Genomic DNA, 7,638 nt, shown 5'->3' on the forward strand with positions numbered 1-7,638 from the left:
TTCTGCAGTTCTTGTCTGGAGGCCTGGACAAACTCTCAACACCAAGATTGTCATGAGTGTAGGTATATTAATGATTGGCAGAAAGGTTCAATTTTGCATTGTTCTTGTCTGCAGGCAGTAGCAGCACTCTGTGGGCATGTGTTCTGCAGTTCTTGTCTGGATACCTGGACAAACTCTCAACACCAAGATTGTCATGAGTGTAGATATATTAATGATTGGCAGAAAGGTTCAATTTTGCATTGTTCTTGTCTGCAGGCAGTAGCAACACTCTGTGGGCACGTGTTCTGCAGTTCTTGTCTGGAGGCCTGGACAAACGCCCAACACCATGATTGTCCTGTATGCAGAGCTAAGTTCGCCACTCCTCCCATGATATCCTGGCCCCTTGGGGACCGCCTGGCCGAGGAAACGAGGATGACTCTAAAACGCTGCAGACCTGATGACTCCGGTAAGATACCGGTAAGACACTATCTACTTAAATTTGTTAAAATTGCTTTAAGTGAAGCATTTTTCAAAGTTTTGATCCTTCAAAGTATTGTAATCATTTCGTCGACTCCAGATATACTAATCAACAACAAGCAACGCACTAACTTGTGGCTTCATCTCTGGTAGATGTTTTATTGAGGTGAACTGAGGACCTCAACATGGTATCTATATATATATAAGGCAAAGCCCTCACTGACTCACTGACTGACTCACTCACTCACTCATCACTAATTCTCTTACTTCCCATTTACCTAGGAGGCTGAAATTTGGTACACTGATTCTTTAGGCATTAAATAGGAAAACTAAGCTGTTTTTATTCTGATCGGACTCTTGGGCTCCGCCCCAGTGGCTCTGGAGTTTCCCATGTTAACCTTATCACTCATATTTAAATGGAATTAATGAATCTTAACAGCTGTTTCAATTAAACAAGTTGGTTCTGTTCTATTATGTTCAATAGCATTTAAGTTACAAGGATTACCAACAGGGTGCAGCACTATTATTTCTTTTACATTTATGACAACATCTAATTTGCAGCCAAAAGGTGAGTGAGCGTAGCCACGAACTTCAACCAGGACGTGATTGAGCCATGCGAACGAGCTCACTTATGAAGTTAAACGGGGCAAAGCCCGCGGGTACAGCTAGTTTTCTTATAATTAAGACTCTGATTTAACTTCATACATTTAATCCTTCTTGGTAGATATGCGTTGAAACATTAGCCTACATATTCCAAGATTGATAACAGGTGAATTATTTTTTCTTAGAAGTATTTTTTTAAAGTTTTGATACATTGTTGATCTAAAGCTATGGACAAGGTGTGTACTTACTTGAGTAACATTGGAGTTAGAGTCTGAATTCATTGATTGAGTTGTGCAGCGTTCTTGTCCGCAGGTAGAATGATCCATTTTTAACCAAAGTTTTAAATCCTCAGAATGGTTATGCTTTAAGTTGAAGCCTCAGATATTCCTAGATTAATAACTTTAAATTATCCCTAATTGGGTAGTTGTTGGTGTTTAAAAATATTGCTGAGTATTTACGAGCAATGAGCATATTGACTTTTTTGGCATCTATATATATAAAAGAGGATGTTTGTATATATATTTGTTTGTTTGGGGGTGATAAACTCGGACACCGCTGAACCGATTGCCACGAAACTTGGTACATACGTGTAGATTGTAGAATGTCATGGAATAGGTTTATACTTATACACCATCAATTTCGTGATCCGTCCAATAGGCTCCGCCCCAGTGGCTCTGGAGTTTCCCATGTTAACCTTATGAGAAATGGAATTAATGAATCTTAACAGCTGTTTCAATTAAACAAGTTGGTTCTGTTCTATGATGTTCAATAGCATTAAAGTTACAAGGATTACCAACAGGGTGCAGCACTATTATTTCTTCTACATTTATGACAACAGCTAATTTTCAACCAAAAAGGTGAGTGAGCGTAGCGAACGAGCTAACCTGAAGGCAAGTGAGCGTAGCGAACGAGCTAACCTGAAGGCAAGTGAGCGCAGCGAACGAGCTCCAACCTAAAGGTGAGTGAGCGTAGCGAACGAGCTCCAACCTAAAGGTGAGTGAGCGTAGCGAACGAACTTCAACCAGGACGTGATTGAGCCATGCGAACGAGATCATCTTGAAAATTAAGAAGTTAAACGGGGCAAAGCCCGCGGGTTACAGCTAGTTGGCTATATAAAAATTTGTTTCTAATATGCGTGGGTAAATTCTAGAAGTCAATACTTACTTACTCATGTACTTCATACTTCTTCCCTTCATCTTTGACCAGTGATACTGGATAGATGGTGTCAATAATACCTTTAAAACTAATATTTAGGACTGTACAAAACAAATATTTAAAACTGTACACTATTTACACATTTTGGGTCATATATTTGGCGGCAGGTCTTTGCAGAGCTAGGCCTTAGATATTTTGGGTCTCTGCTTGATAAAACTCCTCAATGGAGTAGAAAGGATTTTTCCTCAACCAGCGTTCTACCCGAGTCTTGAATTTCCCTGCCTCCAGATTTCTTTCACTGGTTGGGAGCTTGTTGAAGAGTTTTATTGCCAGGACTGGGAAGCATTCCTTCTTTTTACTCAGCCTACAATAAGGGATATCAATTTTTTCCCTCCCTCGGGTGTTATATGGGTGCAGTGCAGCTCCCCTCTCATAGAGAGCGAAGATATAAGTTTTCCCTGACATAAAGTAGGCTAAGAAGAATATATTGGCTATACACGGTACAGACTTCAAGTTTTATAAATATAGGTTTGCAGTGATGTAGAAAACCAGCAGAGTCTATGATTCTCAAGGCTTTTTTCTGCTCAAGTAGGATATTATTGCATCCCGATACGTGGCCCCATACAGCTGAAGCCCATATATAATATGACTGTAAAACAGTGCATAATATACCATTAATAGGTGCTCCTTAGATAGTAGAGGCTTTAGGCGTCTGAGGTGACTTGTTACTTTAGCTAGTTTTAGGCAGATGTTGGCCGTGTGGGGTGTGACTGTTCCAGCTAAATTTAGCATCAAGGGTAAAACCCAGTAACTTAACTTCCGGAGAAGTTGATGATTGGCTTAAACTGAGGCCACATATAATTTCTTGTGTCTTGTCTTAGTTTAAGCTCAGCTTATTGTCGAGAAACCACTGTTTGGCCACAACAAAGTTTCCTGTTACCGATTCCTAGTAGGCCAGTAAAATTAGTAAAAAAAATTGGCTGTGCCTGGAAATTATTCTCGGAAAGCTAAAAATCGTTTTAATCCTTTTGTTTTATATAGAAGTAAAAGGATTTGAAGTTTGTCCCATTTTTCCAGGTGAGCTTCTGACCTGGGACCACAAAAACCTTGAAATTTAGAGTTATTTTTTAGTTTTTACTAAAACGTCAAAGAACCGTCCAGCCTACAGAAAAACACATAATATAGGAATTGTAGAGCGTAAAATTCCGCATCCATTGAGTATATGGTGATGAATATCGAACCAATATTAAGTTATTTATACAGTAGTAATTTAAATAAAGTTATTTTATTAAGAAATTATTGAACATTGCATATTTAACATGTATATTTCTTCTAGAAAATATATTCCAAGTACATTATTATTTACAAAGTAATTAATACGAATTACAAATACCCTCGCCGCAGCAAACCTGCAGACTAAGTGATTTTCCATTTACATGGCTGGATTTATACAAAAATATTCCCTAAAAATTGTCAGATTTATTTCTTATTTAATTAACATTAATTTTAGTGACTACTTAGGTTTGCTGCTACGGGGAAGATATTGAGATGTTTTTTTTTTATTGCAATGTCGATAGCTTAGTATTAAATAAACACAATTTCCAAATTTGGTTTAAATATATCCATAAACAAGCAAACTACAACAGTTTATTTATTCTCCATAAGAATAACATAGGAATTTAAATTTACAATTTTTTAAATTATCCCCGTAACCGTTGGGCATACAACAACGCGCGCACAGAGGAGGAGGCAGTTAGACCTGCAATTCATGATTAACGACAAAAGAGACAAGTGATCAGTTTTTTGTAATTCGTAATGATTACTTTGTAAATAATAATGTACTTGGAATCCATTTTCTATAAGTAATATAAATGTTAAATATCCAATGTTCAATGATCTGATTTTGATTAAATTTGGTACAAACGTGTAAACCTACATTTATTCTTATGAGTTCACGAACCATCCTAATCGTACTATGGAAGCGGGGGTTTATGGGGGGTTTAATGGGGTAAAAATAGATTTCCCCATTTTTGACCCCAAAAGCACAAAATTTCATAATTTCCCTCCAAACCATTTTGTAGAGATTAAACAAATAAATAATTTATTTGTATATTGAAGCGTTGTTGCATGCCCAACGGTTACGGGGATAATTAAAAAAATTGTAAATTTAAATTCCTATGTTATTCTTATTTCCGAGAGGAAGGCCAAAACAAAAATGGTGGAGCCAAGTAAAGAAAGACATTGAGCAACTAGGAGCAACTGAGGAGGATGCAGAGGATAGAGCAAGATGGAGAGGCTTTGTTGGTGCGGCCAAATATTTTCTTAGATATGCATAGCCCTGAGAGTAAGAGTAAGTATGTTATTCTTATGGAGAATAAATAAACTGTTTTAGTTTGCTTGTTTATGGATATATTTAAACCAAATTTGAAATCTTTGTTCATTTAATACTAAGCTATCGACATTGCAATAAAAAAAAACATCTCAATATCTTCCCTGTAGCAGCAAACCTAAGTAGTCACTAAAATTAATGTTAATTAAATAAGAAATAAATCTGACAATTTTTATGGAATATTTTAGTATAAATCCAGCCAGGTAAATGGAAAATCACTAGTCTGCAGGTTTGCTGCGGCAAGGGTATTTGTAAATCGTATTAATTACTTTGTAAATAATAATGTACTTGGAATATATTTTCTAGAAGAAATATACATGTTAAATATGCAATGTTCAATAATTTCTTAATAAAATAACTTTATTTAAATTACTATAAATAACTTAATATTGGTTCGATATTCATCACCATATACTCAATGGATGCGGAATTTTACGCTCTACAATTCCTATACTATGTGTTTTTCTGTAGGCTGGACGGTTCTTTGACGTTTTAATAAAAACTAAAAAATAACTCTAAATTTCTAGGTTTTTGTGGTCCCAGGTCAGAAGCTCACCTGGAAAAATGGGACAAACTTCAAATCCTTTTACTTCTATATAAAACAAAAGGATTAAAACGATTTCCAACTTTCCGAGAATTATTTCCGGGCAAAAACCTATTTTTACTGGCCTATAGGCCAGGTCAGGTGTTTTGCCTCTTGCAAAAAAGGTGGTATCATCTGTGAATGTATGTGTATGTCTTCCTACACACCGAGGTCGTTAATCAAGACCAAGAAGACAACCGGAGAATACTTTTTGAAACCAACAATCAAAGTATAAGGACTAGATTATGGTAGTTGAATGAGCCAATTTAAGGTTGTTTCCTAACTACGGAAAGTCAAAGTTTGATTTATACAAGTCAGCGGGCTCAAGAATGTTAATTTATTCAGATTATTTTATTAATTGATTAATTTGATTAATTTATTAGATTATTAGGCCTAATTTATTATTTACTAGCTGTACCCGCGGGCTTTGCCCCGTTTAACTTCTTAATTTTCAAGATGAGCTCGTTCGCATGGCTCAATTACGTGTTGGTTGAAGTTCGTTCTCTACGCTCACTCACCTATAGGTTGAAGCTAGTTCGCTGCGCTCACTTGCCTTCAGGTTAGCTCGTTCGCTACGCTAACTCGCCTCCAGGTTAAAGTTCGTTCGCTACGCTCACTCACCTTTTGATTGCAAATTAGCTGTTGTCATAAATTTAAAAAAACAATAGTGCTGCACCCTGTTGGTAATCCTAGTAACTTTAATGCTATTGAACATCATAGAACAGAACCAACTTGTTTAATTGAAACAGCTGATAAGATTCATTAATTCCTTTTAAATATGAAAAATCATAAGGTTAACATGGGAAACTCCAGAGCCACTGGGGCGGAGCCCGAGGGTCCGATCAGAATAAAAACAACTTAGTTTTCCTACTTAATACCTAAAGAATCGGTGTGCCAAATTTCAGCCTCCTAGGTAAATGGGAAGTGGGAGAATTAGTGATGAGTGAGTGAGTGAGTGTGTCAGTGAGGGCTTTGCCTTTTATAAGTATAGATAAATTTCGAATTCTTCAACAGTGTCCATGTAATGCCCTTTGTTGCAAAAATGTAATACTTCTAAGTTATTATGTATGTTGGTGTAATTGTGGTTGGAGGATATAAGATGGTTTGCGTAGGCTGATTTTGAGTTTTTCTTCGGTATGTGTTCTTTAAACCTAGTGGAAAACGATCTTGCTGTCTGACCTATATAAAAATTAGGACAATCATCACATATCAATTTGTAAATTCCAGTTTTATTAATTTTATCAGAATCTGGTTTAGTTCTCTCAGTGATTATCAGTGACAATCATTAGTGAGGGCATTACATGGACACTGTTGGAGAATTCGAAATGTATAAAGCATCAAAAAGTCAACCACAAAACATCCTGAACGAGAAATTGTCATTCGAATCCAACATTATTTATAACACCGCCATCCATATCACCAGTAAGCAGACAAGAAAAGAGCGAGATAAGGATAACACAGGGGTAGGGGTCAACGCTGCCGACACGTGACAGTCGCGACTTTTACCTTCCACCGGCGCCGTGTCTCGTGAATCAGCGTCTGGTCGACCAGTTTTATTAAATGTATTTTCGTGTGTGTCATATCTGTATGTGTGTCCCGTTTATTTATTTGTTTATATTTTTGATGAACTCTGCATGAGGGATTAGCAAGACATTCTGGACCTGAAGATGTGCTATTTTTGAAAAGCATGAAACAGCTGTAGTCATCATACTACTAAACTGATCGTTTTGACAGAAAACAGGTAATTTAAACCTATATTAGTTTATTCAGACGATCTAGAGGCCATTCCATCATCTAATTTCTCTCTACACTATTGAATCAAGACAAAATTTTTTCTTTTCAGATTTTGAGTCCGAGAAAGAAAATGAAAACAAGAAGCTCAACAGCAAAAAAAGAGCAAGAAGGTGTCAAAATTATGTGATCTTTGCTCGTAGAAATGTAATATTATTGTTGATGCTTATGTCCTATGGCATAACTGCCTCTCTGGTACATTTAATGCCACTTTGGCAGACATAAAAATACACTGTCTTTAATTAATAATGCTTATATTTTTGCTTTTTGAATATTAGGTATACTATTACACGGGGTAAATAATACTTTATTGTGAAACATAATCGGATAAATTATTAAGTTAATTTTAAAGTTATTTTAATATCTTTATACACTTTGAAAAATATTAACATGGGCTTTAAGGGTTGCCATGCTGGTGACGAAATAACAACGAAATATAAACAGAAAATCAAAACAAATGGAAAAAATAATACAATCAATGTTTTATTTACAGCGTGAGGTGAAAATAGAGAAGCCTGTACCTACTTTTGACTTAAAACTAGACATTCCATCCCTATGTGAAAGTTGTCGCCAGTTTTAATTAAATCCGTCGTAGTTGATGTGGGCCACAAACAGATTGAGCTGATCAAAATTACTAATTTGTCTCGAATACACGATGATT

General features: G+C 36.1%; 1 long non-coding RNA gene across 1 annotated transcript; it reads left to right on the plus strand.

The window, feature by feature from the left end:
- The first annotated feature begins 259 nt into the window (after window positions 1-259).
- Window positions 260-7,226, plus strand: LOC128999133 (uncharacterized). The gene is made up of 2 exons (XR_008491243.1): window positions 260-456; window positions 7,030-7,226. It is a non-coding gene; the product is annotated as an uncharacterized LOC128999133 (long non-coding RNA).
- Window positions 7,227-7,638: the final 412 nt, after the last annotated feature.

Source organism: Macrosteles quadrilineatus, unplaced genomic scaffold, assembly GCF_028750875.1.
Source record: "Macrosteles quadrilineatus isolate MER2022 unplaced genomic scaffold, UCM_ALF_1.0 Scaffold_1__1_contigs__length_201487025, whole genome shotgun sequence".
Taxonomy (NCBI): domain Eukaryota; kingdom Metazoa; phylum Arthropoda; class Insecta; order Hemiptera; family Cicadellidae; genus Macrosteles; species Macrosteles quadrilineatus.